Raw genomic sequence first — 18,399 nt, 5'->3', positions numbered from 1 at the left:
ATAATTTAAGCTGGAAGGTATTTAGGTCAGCATGGAGACCTCCCAAAGCAGGGCCAATCTGAGCAAAGAGGTTGCTCAGAGTCTTGCCCAGGAAAGTATCTAATGTCTCTAAAGATCAAAACTCAGCAGCTTTTCCAAGTAACTATTGCAGTACTTCCCTTTCCTCGTTGTGCAGAAATATTTTCTTTACAGTTATCTGGAAGATCTGATGTTTTTATATTTGTTGAGATTCAACTCCAGCATGCAGCCAAGTGCAACACGGCCACTCATTCACTTCTCAGCTGGGTGAGGAAAAGAATCAGAAAGAGTGAGAAAACTCCTGGGTTGAGATAAAGACAGTCTAGGAGAGGCAAAAGCTATGTCCACAAGAAAAGCAAAATAAAGATTTGTGTTCACTACTTCCCACTGGAAGGCAGATGTTCAGCCACTTCCAAGAAAGCAGGACTAATCAGAACTATCACTTTCTTTGGAAGACAAAACCATCACTCCAAATGCATTCCCTTCCTCTTTCATTCCCCTATCTTTTATTGTTGAACATGACGCCCTGTGGCATGAAAAGACCCTTTCAACTGCTTGGGTTGGCTGTCCTGGATGAATCCCCTCCCACTTTCTTGTGCATCCACACCTCCCTGCTGGTTGGGCAGTAAGACAAACAGAAGCTCTTGCTGTGTAAGCGCTGTTCAGAAATAGATAAAACATTGGAGTGTTATCAGTGTTGCTGTCATCGCAAATCCAAAACATAGCACCATATGAACTGCTCTGAAGAAAGTCCACTATCCCAAACAAAATCAATATGATACTGAAAATAAAAATTCCCAAGTACAGTCTTTTCATCACACCAAATAAATAAATTTAAATAAACAAATATGCAGTATAACCTGGAATACAGTAAGACATTTTTAATAATGTATTTTTTACTATAGACAAAATTCAAGGACCCTTTGGATTTCTGAGTTATTACTCTGCCAGTTTGAAGAATGGGAGCAGAGATGACAGGTCACAGCTTTCCAATCCTGCTTTTTAAACTAAGAAAGTCATTTCTTCTGATCTTCCCAAAGGGGTTTTGATTCACCCTATTGCAGTTTTCTTTACTAGATGGGACACACAGTGCATTTCATATGCACTCACCGAACATTCGTTGAAGTAGATTCAGATAACATCATAAATTATTAAAACTATAATTATATTTGTATATATCCCAGTGCTTTATAGAAAACACAGCTTTTCTACACACTGTGCAGCACAGAACAACACACGGCTTTCTGTCAAATTTTAGCAATAATACAGAGCATTCACAGATGGACTGATCAAAGAGAAAGAAAGGAGACAGGAGGACTTCAGACCTTCAGTTCCTGATTTCTGTCCCAGCATGAGTGTCTAAATCACAGTCTCACTTGCACTGCCATGGGGAGCTGGAGAAAGCTGCTGGGTGGTGTCTCCTCATCCCAGCACCAGAAAGATGGACCAGAAAGAGGTCCATCACAATACACTGGGATAACCTTGCCCTTCCTCTTCCCCGCTATCCAACCTGTGACTTCAGAGCCAGACACCAGTGGTAGACAAACAAACAGAAAAAGTGTGGAGAGAGAGAATTTGGAGGAAGCCCTGGTGCAGCAAACAATTATTGTTGATTAAAGGAGCATATGGAAAAGTCATTTTCAGCATAACTGGTTTTAACTAAATAAAGTACTCGTGCCCATATTACAACACTTATACTGGCCATATACAAATCAATGCACATATCATCATAGAGGCTTCTGCAGCCTAAAACTGTGTCTTCCACATTTACCAAGCAAGCTAAGAGTAATGGAATAAGCTTCTTCATAGCTGTAGATGCTTCTGAATTTATTTGTTTAGATAATGCATCTCTAAGAAAATGTTGACACATAAAAGTGACAGGTATGGTTAAACCATCAAAATCCCTGAGAAATAATTTAAATTATTAGTAACTTTCATGGAGAAAAATGTAATCTATACATTTTTTGTTTGTTTGTTTTTATATCTGGCTCTGCTAAAATGAAGGTCTTGTTAGAAATTTTTTTCTCATGTAAAACTACCCTTAAATCATTTCTCTTTCTCTTCGCAGAGCTCAATGGCTTAGTCAACCTTAATGCTTTAATAAGAAGGTCCTGTCCTTATAGCTGTTGATGTTTTCACCCCTAGATGTTTCCTCAAGGACATTTACATAATAGTTTGCTTGAATTGTGCTTATTACTCCAGCAGCTGAAGCAGGGCATGCCATGGTAACGGGCCCACAATTATTTCTGCCATTTCTGACCGTGCTGCAGCAATCATTGCTAGGTAGATGGGATGAACACTTTCACTGACAATCTGAAGAAAAAAATAAACACACGTGCTCTTCCACATTAAATTCAAATCCATTCGAGACAGCTGAACCAAATGTTTGTATTATACTTCACCGCTAGTGATATACAAGTGTATAAAGGTGCAATCTACTTTTATTCTATAAAAATAATTACGCAATGCAGGTCTAGAGATATAAAGAGTAAATGCAGACAGTTTCAACATTAAAAGGTTGTCTTTTTTTTTTTTCCTCTCTATTTCTCTCACTCATGCATTTTGAAATGAATTCTAAATTTCAAAGAGATACACAAGGGGAAACCTGAAATTTCATTTGGGTCTGCTTTAATACCAAATAAAGATCTTCAGGCACAAATTCCAGAGTTTTCTAAATTTGAGACAAGCTTTCAGAAATATTGATTGAAATAAAAGCCAGTGATAGGCTACCTTTCAGATTCAGTAACAAGTGTGAAAGCCCACAACTTTAGTATCACAGTGCTCCAACCTAAGTGTAAAATATCCCTGTAAAATATAATCTTCATTACTTCCAGAGAGAAGATCTAGGGAATGATGTTTGCTAATGTCAGCTAACCATATTTGTAACATACAACTTTATAGCTATTTAATAAGATATGGGAAACAAACACAGGAGACCTGTGAAATCTGAGCCTAGCATCCATCTTGGGACACTCAGCTGACTGTTAGGGATGCTGCTGCCAAAATATTTCTAAGCCAAAATTCTTAAGAGAACAGCTCTGCAAACCTTGGCCAAGGAGGCCACTACCTCCACTTTCTATGGGGGATCAATGAAATCCTGGGAGTTGGCAAGCATGCTCTTCTGCTGCAGTACATGAACTGCTGTGTAACCCAGTCTGTCCTTCTCACTGACCCCTGCTGCCTCTTACTGCTCGCTCATGGGTGCCTGCTGGGGCTGTGTCTGTTCCCAGTTCTTCTGTAGATGGCAGAGACTGCTTCACTCATGCTAAGCAAACAATACATGCTCACGGTCTTGGCTCTTTGTCCTAATATCAGCTGCCTGCAGAACTGATTCATTCACGATGTGTAATACTTTGGCTTGAAAGTTGGCACCCTGAGGCACAGAGGATTTATGGCACATGAGTGTTCATAGCCAAATCAGATTGTTATTCCAAGAAATTGGACCCAATCTCATCCTGACAAAGCTAGTGGTAATTTTCCTAATTAATGCTTTGAGAGCAGTCCTCAGGAACTATACTGAAATGCAGTATCCCCGTAGCCCCTACAGGGCTGCAGTTTTACAGTGTGACAATTATTCAAATATCATTCCATTATAAAAATTATAGTTTTAAGCGATGTCATGGGTTTTGACATTTGATAAATTCATGATACATTTTACTACATGCTCCTGCTCAGGTATAAATGTTCAGAATTCCACAAATGCAACAAAATACAATAAAACTTTTGACTTAAGATATTAATTAGGTGATTAAACTGTCACATAAGATTTGTTTATTCTTTGTAAATTAGCAGTTCAATCCTCACAATTTATAAGCAGTACAAATCATAAAACAAAAGGTTTGGTTCACTATAAAAACCACTAAGCTTTTGCACAAGGCCAAAGCTGCCATGGAAAATTGATTTTCCACAGCTTGCTCAGTTTTGAATAGGCACTGCTTTGTAGATTTTTATTGAGCGAATCCAAAACTCATTCTAGCTAAAACCTTTAGAAACAACTTTTGCTCCATTATTTTTAATGTCATCAGAATCACATTTTAACCTGATGTATTAAAGTGAGAAGAGTGTAAAGATACATTTTCATTTTATTATCAGTGTAAAAGAAGGAGACTATGATAGATTCAGTGCTAGAAAAACAATTATTCACCAATTCTTAAAGGATAAAGACTGCGTAAAGAGCAGGTGTAAGATAAAGTAAAAAGGATGCAGAGTACTATTAAATTCTGAAACTCGTTATCACTGGATCTTAATGCAGTCGATACATCATAGAATCATAAATCATAGAACAATCTGAGTTGGAAGGAACCTTTAAGATCGTCTAGTTCTAACCCACCTACTATAAGCAAGGACGCCTCCAGGTTACTCAAAGCCACAACCAGTCTGGCCTTAAACATCTTCAGGAAGTGGGCATCCACAACCAGTTCCAATGTTTTACCGTGCTCACAGTAAAGAATTTCCTCCTAGTATCTAATGTATATCTACCCTCTTTCAGTTTAAAGCCATTTCCCCTTGTGCTGTCACTACATACCCTTATAAAAAAATCCCTTCCCAGCTTTCCTGTAGCTCTCTTCAGGTATTGGAAGGCTGCTATCAGGTCCCCCTGGAGCCTTGTTCAGGCTGAAGAGCCCAAGCTCTCTCTGACTGTTCCCATAGGGGAGGTGCTAAAGCCCTCTGATCATCTTCATGGCCCTTTTCTGGACCTGCTCCAACAGCTTGATGCCATTCTTGTGTTGAGGGCCTCAGAACTGGATGCAGTACTCCAGGTGGGTTCTCACAAGAGCAGAGTAGAGGGGCACAGTCCTACTCTATACCTGCTCTTTTCTTGAACTACCTGGTGTAGGGAACCTGCTTTGGCAGGGAGGTTGGACTTGATGATCTCTGGAGGTCCCTTCCACCCCGTACAATTCTGTGATTCTGTGATTCTGTGATACTGACATCCCAGCTGGCATCAGAAGCAAGTTAGAGGCTACACAGGCATTTGATTTGGGTTGGTATGGAAGTTTTCACACTGTGTTAATAGATGAAAGATCCAAACTATATTAAAGTCAACAGTCTTCAATAGCTTTTCTGGTAACTGGATTGGTCTAATTAATTTTGCCAGAATTACTGCAAAAAAAAATCTCAAGCACACCTCACACACCTGAATAATAATAGTGCAGGGGCTGGGCAATATGAATTTTGTAAGTGGCACAATTTATAATCAGTGCAGAAGCAACAGCTCAGGTCTCACAAAAGATGTGATCTCATGGAGTCATAGTGCTTAAACCCAGAACACTACTTGTGATTACCTGATCTGATCTACTTACCACAGGCCATTACCTATGTACTGAGCTCAATACCTTTATGTTTAGCTTAAATACTTCCTCCATAATGACATCCCATCTTAATTTTAAAATGAGAGATTGGGAATCCATCTCAACCCTTCGTCATGCATTTCAGTTATTAATCAGTCATTCTGTTAAAAACGAGCACAGGATTTCTAATATGGATTTGGCTTGTGAGAGCTTCCAGACATTGCTTCTTTTCTACTCAGAACTTTCTTATTGCAAATATCCTCACACATTTTAATGACGTTACCCTGAGTCTTCTTTTTAATTCAGCAACATACGGAAGGGAAGGGAAGGGAAGGGAAGGGAAGGGAAGGGAAGGGAAGGGAAGGGAAGGGAAGGGAAGGGAAGGGAAGGGAAGGGAAGGGAAGGGAAGGGAAGGGAAGGGAAGGGAAGGGAAGGGAAGGGAAGGGAAGGGAAGGGAAGGGAAGGGAAGGGAAGGGAAGGGAAGGGAAGGGAAGGGAAGGGAAGGGAAGGGAAGGGAAGGGAAGGGAAGGGAAGGGAAGGGAAGGGAAGGGAAGGGAAGGGAAGGGAAGGGAAGGGAAGGGAAGGGAAGGGAAGGGAAGGGAAGGGAAGGGAAGGGAAGGGGAAAAATGATTGCTTGCTGTAGCAAGAAATATCATTCTTCACCATGATCGACATTTTCAAGTAGTTTTGCCATTTTAATGTTAAAAAAAAAAATGAATTTTATGCTGTCATCTTTTCTTCTCTAGGGTATATTCAGACCAAACTCTTAGCTCCCAGAACTATCTCAGACACAGGAAAAACTATTATCCCACTGCTGCAATGATGAGATATATGACTGCTGAGATAAAAAGAGCATGGCTGTAGTGTGTTAGTTCAGATCTACTGAATTTAGCATATTATTAGCTGACAACATTCACTTTAGAATCACTGTGGCCATTATTGATGTTTAATAATGCCAATTTAAATGCATTACTGAATTGAAAATTTGAAGTCTCCAGAATGTGCCTTATTTACTTTTGAAATCATTCATTTTTTGCTATGTAGATACATGGTTTCTCAGAAATGATGGATATTGCATTTCATTTGCTGCTCAGGATTCTTATCATCCTTTCAGACAATTGAATTTCTTCCATTTGTAAAATCTATTACCAGAGAAACAATTGCAAGTAAAACCCAATGACAGGAATCAGAACTGCTGTGGCAATATAGGAATAGTTCATTGATCCATATTACTACCTAGGTATCCCATTTAAAATATTATATTTACTCAGTCTTAACAATTAGAACTTGAACAACATCAAAGAAAATCCTATGAGGCTTGTATTTTCATTATATTCTTAGAACAGATTTCTGCTCTTAAACCTGAACTACTGAGATGTTTTAATGTTTGGAAATGCCCTAAATAAATGTAACAATATTACATTTTTAAAGGCTGATTAACCAGAGAGACTGCAGAAAACAATCATAGAGGAAAATCATTGTCCAAAGAGATACTTTCCGGAAAGATTCCCAAAAAAGTATTTACTTTAATCCAGATGTGAAGCAGCATTTGTTGTAATCTAAATGCAACTATTAAATTATTGCTAGTAAATACAAAAATGCTCATAAAAATTGTGACATCGTAAGTAGTTATTTGCAGAATGACTAAGAGAAGTAATAGCCCATTCCAGACTTAAAAATTTATGAATTGATGACACTGTATTGACTAGAACATTTACTGAACCTTCAACAGGTCTAATTAATCACACTATTCACACAATTAAACATAGTGCTTAGCAGTATGACGTTATGTCCCAGTTCTTTGCAGATATCTCTGCATTAAAACATGTTCATGCTCATGCAGTGGCCTACTCAGCATCTTACTGCTTATCCTGGTCATGTCAGGGAGTGCTTAATTAATATCATGTATCTTTTGCTTGCCTGCATATCAGTGTAGAGCTACTTCAAAGACATGCAAACTGCAGGGAGTGATATTTACTGAAACAACACTGTTAGAAATTAGATGTAAAGCAATATTTGGTTCATTTTATCACTTAACTTGAAAACTAACTACAGTGATAAAGATGTAGGTGATTACTTGGATAAATAAGTTTGTTATATTTTGCAAATAACAGTTGCATTTTAACATGGTCCTTCACAGAGGTATAGATCCAGAAATAGGTGGTCCTCGCTACTAAAACAGAAAACAATAACCTGTAAAGCAAAGGGTCTGAAAGGAATCTGCATGAAATCTTAAGCAGCTACATTACGGCAAGAGCAACTAAAACAATTTTTGAACACATCAAATGAAAAGTAACGAAATAAAGCTTTCTACTTCTTGATGAAATAATTTGGAAATAAACTCAGGAGGCAGAAAAGTTAGAAACTTGACTTTTTTCTGCGAAGATGAGGTTTCATCTCTCAGTATGTTCATGTGATGATGAGGTACCTTTATAGAAAACTTTTAGGAAAATATGAGCCATCTTGCTAAAGAGTTGTTAGAATGTAGTTACTCTGTTTTGTCCTCCTGTCAAGGTAGAAAGTTCAGTGGAGCAAGGATTTCAGGTAAGAGATCAAAGTTTTCTAGCTCAATGAATCCTTTGTTGCCATGAACTCACAGGTAACCGGAGATCTAATAAGGGAATTTGATCCTTGCCTTACTTTCAATCTATAAATCCAAGAACTTAAAGCTATTATCCTGAAGGTCATGTTCTTACATGTTAAGATGTTACATCTTACAGTAGCACTGTCCTCATATTGCATGATCACCTAGCAGATATGTACTGCAACACTTCAATGCAACAGCCTCACAAAGAGAAGGGCTTACAGTCAGTTTTTGGTTATGTGAGCTTCAGTCAGCACCAAAATGTTACTTACACTTTAGATGTGTAAGAATCGGTTTAGCAGCCAGGTTTTCCATTGAAATCCATCAAATAAATGTGATATTCTAAATTTTGGGTAAGGAAATGTCTTAATTCTAAAAGTTACTAGCACTTGGAAACTGATACTCTACAGTAGAACAGAATACAGCTGTGTCTAGCAGTACACATGAGACTGACACTGTTGAGTCCAACCAGAATGCCTATCCTACATAGTGCATGCTTCACTCCTTAGCTCATAACCTCATTTTTTACGCAGGTACTTCTCTCATTCATGTCTCTCTTTCACCTTTCAGATAAAATCAACTTTCGTGTGCTGAGTAAAGCTGCAATCTGTAGGTTGCCAACACTACAACTCATGCAGACTTCTCTATTGGCCAGCTTCTCTGGAAGAAGAATATAAGAAGTCCGCTCCAAGATCTTGGACTCAAGAAACTTTTCAACAATTTGAAAAGAAAATCTGAGTTTAAAAAGCAGTGTAGAAATGCACTCTCAGCCAGTCCCATGTGCAGCATCTGAAGCACGGACTCAGATGTGGTGAATGATCCAAATCGTTTATTACAAGTTCTCACATCATTTATGTACCTTCACAAGTTTTCTTTTTCTAGCTTTGCCATCCACCCCTACAACTTTCCCATCCACCTTTACATGCCCACAGAGCATTCTACAAAACACTCTTCAATCGTTCTCCAGGCGCTTATCCAATCAGAGCCGTGAGACGTTCTTTCTTCTTCTAGAGGAGTCCTTGGTTCTCATGCTGTTTATCTTGCTCCACAGCTTCTGCTCTGAACAGTTTTTCTTGTATTCCCACACCCATGCAGCTGATGAACTGAAGGTTTAATCTAATTTGATTTTCCATGTTTGGTCATTACAGCAACTACGTAACATGGAGTCATTGAAAAAGAATGGCAGCTTTTCTCTTTTTTTTTTCATTTTCTTGCTAACATAAAACCTTACTTGACTTTAATCTAATATTATTAGACTGAAAAGGAAATCACAATTCAGACAGGAATTTTTCAGCCCTAGAAAAAATAAAAGTGATTTACTGCTTTAATTGGCTGTTGAATTAGCTCATATGAATAATAGCTCATGGTGTTTTTAAGTTCTGTGGTTTAATAAGACTCACTTTTACTTCTCTGTCTGAAGATTTACTGGAGGATACCCATTCCTTCTGGACATAGTGATTACTTTCAAACTCAAGACGTGAAAAATGAAAATGCTATGCAAGGCAAAAAGTATATGTAGTATATGCTGCTGGTAACATTGGTTTTTTTTTGCTAACTTTTCTTTCCATGTGGCAAATATAATCATCTGTTACAATTATGCTGCTGGGCCAAAAACAAGAGGGCTCTTCATTACCTGGGACTGCATATTTATATTGCATATAAAAATATAAGCAAATATAAAATACAAACATATATAAAAAATAAAAATAAAAACAAGTGAAGCCAAGGAGGGTCAGATGCATGCTGTTATGCCAGTCAGCAGAACCATCACCCATGTCACAGAGCTGGAACTCAAGCAGAACATGGGCTATTTCATGTTCAGTGCTGAACCAGCACTGAAAGAAATAAGGGAAGAAGCGTTATGTGATCCAAAACATGGATTTGTACTGAACCCTTTACCTACAGTAACCAGAAGCAGGTACTACTAACAACAGTTTTGAGTGTACCACTAGACAAAAGAAAACGTCAATACTAAATGAAACAATTCTGTATTCTCTTTGAAAATTGTTGTTGTGGGTTACTAAGCCAGTAGCTTACTGCTTACATGAGCTTTTACTGTAACAAGCAGCAGCATCAGAGATAATTATCTAGCCTCCAGCCAGCCACAAGCTGTTAATGCTTTGCCACTATCTTTCACAGCATCAATTCAAGCTCTGCCTAAGCAATATTTACCCTTAGGTTACCCAACCATACCCTCATGGACCCTACGCATTTAAAATAGGAACATAACCATTGAAAAATACATCATAAACTCAGAACTCATAAACTCCTAAGAACAGCCAGAACAAACAATCCTGCCCAAGAGACAGGAAAAGGCACATGGGGCATCAGTATATCACTTAATCCCCCTCCTGCTAATATTTCCTGCAGAAAGATGATAAAAACTGATTTTACATGTGTATTTTGATATATTATTTAGTTACTATTTTTGCACAGGGTAACTGGTTCACTCACCAAACAGCTAATCAATATTTTGCTTTCACCTCATAACTCATTGTGTGGCCCATGCTTTGTTTACTGCTCATTATTCAGTTGTGTCATGGTGGTAGAATTACTAATTTCCTCCAGGGCTTCTCAATAGTGCTCATCACTTCAACATACGAGTGCTGCAAAAAATGCAAATTAATTTAGCTTCACAAAAATCCACAGTGGCAAAGAAAAGGTAGTATTTCTATCAAACATGTACGGAGTAGAGGCACAGAAAGATTAAGGGCACACGTGTTCACTAATTTTACGTGTCCCGTCTGATGCATCAAAGATGCAATTTAAAAGTGTTTAGCAATATTTCAAACACAGAAGTTGCAGCATCAGTCACAGGTGTGAATGCTGAGCAAATTGGATTTGGGACTCTAACGGTGGTCATTAAAATTAGATAATTAGAAGCTATTAGACTATTAGAGGTTTCACCTAGAGAGACTGCAAAACTGTTTTAAGTGGATATATTAGCACTAGACGGGAAAAATCCTGTGCAGCAGCGCATTAATTCAGTCACATGACTTTTCTTTGCCCTCCCTTGCTTCATTCATTAACTACTCTCAAGCTCAAGCAATAAATGAGGCAGGAGTCATGCAGGCATTGTCACACAGCCCCAGTGCATCCTCAGAGCAGGTCCATCCTGTACCACATTGGAGCCAGAAATCCTGCATAAAAACAATACCTGATCACAGACGTATCATACAGGAACTGAATTAAGGTTGCCAGGCAACCTCATCCCCACATTATGCCACAAATCCTTGTCCTTCATCTTTTCAGCAAACAATGCCAAGCCCCAACTCACAACCATATTCTTTCCTTAGTCTGCCTCAGAGATCCTAATTAGCCATGCTCCCAAAGGCTTCTTCATCTCAGTCTCTTTGTCCAGAGAGTTCCAGCTTTCTCTCATTACTCCAGTTGTAATTTTGTTTTCTACATAGTCCTTAGTCCATCTCATTCCCTATTTCCCTTACAAGTTCTCAGTCCCAAGAGATGAGACAGATACAATTAAAAAAAATAAAGCATCCTCAGTGGGATAGAAACTTCAGAGATTCTAGTGAGATTTTAAAGTGTCTCCAAAAGCTGTACATAGCACTTCTTTTCCTAAAGCACAAAAATATTGCCAAGATTAAGTGAATTTTTACAGTGAAAAGATAGCAAAACTTTCCACTACCAAAATAATTATCTATGATATTTCAATTATCTATTGCAGAATAGATACTGTTAGAATGTTCCCAAGAGAAGACTACCAGAATGAACAAAACATTATCACATTACTTAGAGCTTATGGTCAAAAACAGCTAAGATAGCTGGGTTTTGTTATTGTTTTTCTTTTTTCAAACAAAACAAGTAATTGATGGACATGAAACACTGAAAACATCAAATTAAGATAATTAAATTTGACAAAGCTGTGAGCAAAAACAGGTGCTGCATGAAATTTCCTGTAAACTTTGTATGGGCTACAAGCAAGACTAGAAATAGAAAAGTTCTCCTACACTTCGTTCTCAGTGTTGTTTTTTGCTACTGTTTCCCTGTAAGTGCGAATTTCACCCAAATGCAACTAATGTATTCAAAATCTATTTTATATATCCTCAACGTTTGTTTTTTTTACTTTATTGTCATCTGTTGTCTATACAGTGATAAATTGCTGAGAAAGTAAAAATAAATTCTAGTTACAAAAGGAATACATAATGAGCCTGGTATCAGAAACAGGATCATTACTTGAGAGACAGTAATAACATAGCACCTATTCTCCTAAAATCTGCCTGACTAACAAAGAAAATGATCTGTAGTATATTTGGAGCATCTTCTTCAAAGTTTATGAGACAAGAACCATGGTGAAACAGCTAATTACCAAAATTTAGCCACCACTGAGTGGTGGCTAATAAATAAAGTATAAGTATAAATGAATATTAAAATCAACAAGGGCACAAAAAAGTTAGTCAATCCTAAGAAGAGCAAAAGCATCAAAGGAAAACCTGACTAATTGCATTTATATCTCTGCAAACAGTATAGTAGAGAGAACAAAGTGAATCAGACCTTTGCAGAATACTTTATTGCCTATTTCTCTTTACAGACGGCATTTTGCTGTTCAGAAAGACTAGAATCAGGAAACCAAATCAGAAAAGTGACAACGTACGCTTCATTTCAAATAAAAGGGTCTTCCTGGAGGACATTTTCAGTCTAGGACTTCTAGCTCTGTAATGACTTGTGATTTAGATTTGTTGAATATTGTCATTTCTAAAAAAATTTCATGGAGAATTTCTGACTTGCTGTGGATGGAGTTGTCACTTGCCTTTCTAATCTAATTCCTTGTGCATCTTCTTCCTGCCTGCAGGAAGGACTCCTCCCATTTTAAAAGGAGAATTGGATCTGATGTTCTCCTCTTTGTTACCTTCTACTTTAAAGAATGAAGAACCCTATGACTCCAAATTGAAAGCATACTTAGCATATCAGATCTAGAGATGAACATAATAGGTCTTGGCAGGACCTATCATGCTTAAATAAAGTTTATTTGCTTAAAATAAGCAAAAGAAGATTGTTCTTTACAAAGGAGCCAGCCTGTAGAACTGACCACCACAGGACATTATGGAAGGTAAAAGACAGCACGGGTTCAAGCACACTGCACAAGCACTTAGAAAGGTTTGTAAAGGGCTGCTGAATAGGAAAACTGTACCAAGCTCAAGAATCTCCTGAGAAAGCGGCTGGAATGATCCCTGGGGAAGAACTGCACATGCTTGTCCTACTCATGGCCTTCCCCAGCATTCACTTACAGCCAGTGATAAGGGAGAGGGTGGAGAGAGTCAGTAAATGTGTAGAAAACATAGGAAACCAAGTCTGTAGAAACCAAACTGTGTATATTTAATAGAAGAGAGAATAACAGGAGCACTATCATGGAACTGTAGAATGAAACACAGAATCATAGATTGATTTGAGTCGGAAAGGACCTCAAAGAACATCTAGTTCATCTCTTTGCTGTGGACAGGGACACTTCTTACTAGATCAGGTTGCCAGGGGCCATCCAACCTGGACTTGGACATTTCTGGGATGGAGCACCCACAGCTTCTCTGATCAATCTAGTCCAGCATCTCACCTCCCTTATAGTAAATAATTTATTCCAAGTATCTGATCTAGATCTACCCTCTTTCAGTTTGAAATCGTTGTTCTTTGTCCAGTCCTATACCCGCTGATAAAGAGTCCCTGTCCAGCTTTCCTGTAGGATCCCCTTTAAGTATAGAAAGCTGCACTAAGGTCTCCTTGGACCTTTCTCTTCTCCAGGCTGAACAAGCCCTGCTCCTTTCGTAGGAGATGTGCTCCAGCCCTCTGATCATCTTCTTGAACTCCTCTGGACTCACTGCAGCAACTCCACACCCTTCACATGTTGGGAGCCGCAGAGCTGAATGCAGCACTGCAGGTGGGGTCTCATGAGAGCAGAGAAGAGGGAAATAATCACTTTCTTTGACCTGCTGGCCACGCTTCTCTTGATGCAGTCAAGGATATGTTTGGGCTGCTGGCACGCATTTATCATACACACTTGCTCTCTGTTAGTCCTCCTAGACCTGTGTCTATGACTGCTTTTCCTATAAGGTTTCCATTTTAGAGACAGATGTCAGCTCTTTATCTGTAAACAGGAAATGAAAGAAGAAATAAATTAAGAAAAAGAAATGCATGGGAATACAGATCTAGAAACATGTAGGCAGGGAAGAGTTAAAGGATTACAAAAGTGAAAAATAGGAAGTTAAAGGGGTACATCAAACTGTGTACCTCTAACAGCATTTTTGTGAGCATTCTGAAAATGCTCACAAGGCATTTTCATTTGTGAAAATGGCAGGCACTTCTAGAGGCGGTGGTCTACTTGGAGATGTGTCAGGATAAGAAAACTGAAAGATGTTCACAGGAGTAGGATTCCCCTTCAGGTTGCATCCTTCAGGAGCTGTTGATGACCAGTTTGGCCATGGCTAGAATGTTATTGACAAGAAGATCCCATTATCTGATGGGGACTTGAAAGGGGTGGGTATACAATTGAGAGGGTACTGGCTATATGCCTAGATGGCCCTTTGGACTGATTCAGCACAACAGTCCCCTGTGCTCAAGAATATGCTGACCTCATTCAGAGCCACAAAATTGGCTGCTTCTACCACTCTTCCTCCACAAGACCAAGGGTTGTTTGTATATTTGCAGCAGGGAATGGATTCTTGGTGCAACTAAGTCACTCCAGTAATGCAGCCTTGCACAGCTCTAGCCCACATCTCCTGGACAAGGGTACTGATGGAGGTCTAATTATGTACAATCCCCATGTTAAGCTTACAACATTGCTCAGAGATTTCTTGGAAAAAACATCCACAAATACCATAATGCCATTATTCAGGTTCCCTACCGTGATTCTGAATGTTGCTGATATAACACCATGTGCAGTCATGCAAATATAAAAGCCTGCATGAAACCAGGCTAACACTAAAGCTGCAGTATTCCAATGCGTGCTATGTTCAGCAACTGAAATCACTAATAGTGACACTGTTTGCAGCTGGCTTATTGAACCACTATCAAGCTGTAACAAGATGATTTTCAGAAAGGCTATGCCTAGGAAAAAGCACAATTTCAGAAGTGGATAAATGCTAGTAGAAATGTAAGAGTATGTTATTGCTTCATAACTCATATGTTGCTTTGGAAAACGAAAGGATTAGAAAAGTGTAATACATGAAGAAAATGGTGATCATGATTTATATATGACTCGGTTACACGTATATATCACTGCACTTTGTTTCTCTTAATGCATTCATCAATACACAGATCATCTTCTTCTTTGCTTGTTAGAATATTTGTAGAATTATGCAGAAATTTAAAAAATTAAAAATCCAAATTACGAAATTGTATATTCATGAATTTGTAGCCTCTCTCTAAATTTCACATTGAAATATGTAGGGTACTGAAACACACACTAGGCTAATTTATTATAATCCATACTTAACCTGCTGTGAAGAATAAGTCTGGACAAAAGATTTTTTCACCCATGTTAGAAAATTATTCTGTCGAATGCTCCCTTAAGAAAATCTTTATTGTCCCCATGCTTTCAATGGTACAGAGGACCGTGTCATGATTCTGTTTTATGAGAACAAAATAAAAATAAAATAGCAAATAGTCCTCACCAAGGGACCCCCATCCATTCTGTTATGGATGCAGGGAGAATCTGGTGGAAAAACAGCATGAGCTCATAATTTGAAACTGTATTATAATATATATGCATAGGGGAATAATTAAGGTTGTACAGGCACCATTCTCCTCTGACTTTTAAAGACTTCATTGCACAACCTGAAAAACATCTTTCACCATAGCTTTGGGTGAAGGGGTGTAAGTAATGAAGATGAAATAAGTGAATCGGGAGCTAATTACTTATTAATCTTCAAAAATTGCATGAACACAAAGAGAAATTGCTTTGGGAGGCCTAAAGAAGAAGTAGGAGTGACCACAGCAAGAAACCAGCTGCTTTAAATAAGGTTGATTGTATTTCCTAGTGACAAATATTAAGTGTACAGAAGTCAGTAAGAGCTTAATTTTTCAACTTATTTAAGTTCAGCCTATGCAGCAGAAACAAAAAGCACAGGCTAATAGGAGATGCATAACCTACTCCCACCTCTGCTGTTTGTAGATGCCAGAGCAAACAGCATTTTACGTGCCAAAGGAGTTCATTTACCTAGCAACAACAGTCTTCAAAGTGCTGCATAAACATTCCTCTTTCCAGTATCACCTCCCTCCCTCCTTTTCTTGTCTCCAAGTGGGTAGGAATTAAGGTTCTTTCTAAAAAACGATTAGAAAGAAAAAAAGAAATGTATAACAATGGACTTTTCAGCTATCTGGCCAAGGCCGCAGGTGAAGTGTCCAGTGAAAACCCAAAGCCCACTGCTGTTTAGAAGCTTTGCCCTGAAGTGTATCCTTACAGCCTGCACACCCACAGACTGGAGGTAGGCTGAGCTGCAAATGCATTTTAATGTTGACTAAGAAAAAGCCCAGACCATGAAAGAACACAAGTTGTAGCCTTGCTAGAACATGCTATAGCTTAATTCTGTTATCCTCTCAGATACATGTGAAACACAACATTAAAAAGTGGTGGCATATCAGACACAATATATGGTGTGTCTAATAACTGCTCCTGTATGTGCCGGTGATTGACACGACAGTGATTGCCAACCAATTTCTTGCACCACTGCCTCGGCAGGAGCCTCTTTTTGCAGGAGGAGAGCCGGTGTGAGCCTCTTTGGGCCTCTGCAGCCAGAAGGGGCTGCGGAGAGTGATGCGAGAGAGAAGGGCGGTGCCGGGCAGGGAGCGGGGCGACTCTGCTGTCACTGCGGAGGTGGCTGGGGGCAGGCTGGGTTAGGGAAAGAGAAACATCAGAATGAAATAATAAAGTAAATTTTAAAAAAAGAGAGCAGACGACAAGGCGGCTTGGCTGCCTGCTGGGCGTGCCGCGGCGGGGGATGGGAAGCCGAGCTCGACAAGGAGCGTTACGGCAGGGCCGTACGGGGGTCCCCCCGCGTCCCCTCCCGGCAGCTGAGCCCTCGGTGCCGGGAAGGCAGGAGCCGGGCGGGGCCGGCAGCGCGGCCCCTCACCCTCTCCGCGTTGCGGCTGCCGCGCTGCGCTGGCGCAGGGCCCGCGGGGGGAGGGGGCGGCGGGAGGAGTGCGGGGGGATGCGCGCCGCCCGCTCCGCCCTGCCCCTGCCCGCAGTCCGCCCGGCCCCACCCTCCCGTGCGCCCCGGCCGCAGCGCCGCCGCCTTCAGCACCGCGGACAGCGCCGGCTCCCGTATCCCCGCGAGCCGACGGGCTGAGGCCGCCCCAGCAGGAGCCGCCGCGGCAACCTCCGCGCTGCGGCTCCCACGCCGGTGAGTCACGGCGTCCCGCTGTGCCCGCTGTGCTGCTCTGGGCCGTCTGCTCGTCGTCCCCCCGCAGCTCACTTCCAGATCTTGCTGCTCGCACTTCAAGGAAAAGCTCGGTACCCGCAATTCAGAAATGATCAGTAGTAACTCAAAAGAGAGAGCTGGCCTTTGACTGAGCTCCGGGCCCCTCTCTACTCTGACATGCTTTGACTGGTCTGGAGGAAGCTCATTAATGAAACAACCCCACCAAGCTGCATACTCCAAATTCTGAAAAATTGCCCAATGGCTGCTTCTCTGCAAGCAGCGTGGGGGTCTGCTACCTTTGGCCCCAGCAGAGGCAAGTGAGCTCAGCTGGACAACATAAGGATGAGATGGCCATGTGTTGTCCCCTTTGTAGCACAGGCTCAGATGCTGCCTCCTCTAGAGAGATGTCAGTTGTTTCCAGCCTTAGGAGGTGTGCAGCCATTGCCATATTTCTAGCAAAATAGTCAGGTAACCACCCACGTGTGTTTAGTTGTCAGCCACATCCTTATGAGAATCCTTAAAATGAATGGCAAGAATTCTTATGATGCATCCATCTTTTTTCATATAACAATCCTGTTGGGTCACGTTCGGCACTCTTCATCAAGAAACTCAGCCTCACAGCTTCCCAATGGCTATCCTTACTGTGCACAGTGGTTACTGGAACTCCTTTTCACATTCATCCTGTTTTGGGCTTTCCAGAGCCCTTCCTGAGCACAAGCAGCTCTAGAAGTCGTTCCCCATGTTATGGCACAAAGCAAGTGGCCCAGGGTTAGCTCTTGGGTTTCTAAAAAAAATATGCAGCATAAAAGTATATAGCATCTGCATGTACTAGTAGGAAACAGGATGCAGAAGGGAAAGTGACCTAGGCAGTTCTTCTATTGAAATGGTTTAGAAAATCCTTTCAATTTGTCCTCTCCATTTATTTATTTATTTATTTTTGTCACAGCTTTGGAATAAAGTGTGTTAAAATGCATTTCTGCATGTTTTACAGGTAGCAACAGCAGAGCCTTCAACGCCAATAGGCTTTTTTCATGTAAGACATAAAACATTTGACATGGAATGTACTACTGAAGCCAGACCGAGGGGGGGGAGGCGTTCAAGGACTGATTTCCATTTCAAACTGCATTCTGGCACTTTGTAC

Source organism: Tetrao urogallus (assembly GCF_951394365.1).
Source record: "Tetrao urogallus genome assembly, chromosome: 3".
NCBI lineage: Eukaryota > Metazoa > Chordata > Aves > Galliformes > Phasianidae > Tetrao > Tetrao urogallus.
The sequence above is the reverse complement of the archived record's forward strand: the minus strand, read 5'-3'. Positions refer to the sequence as shown.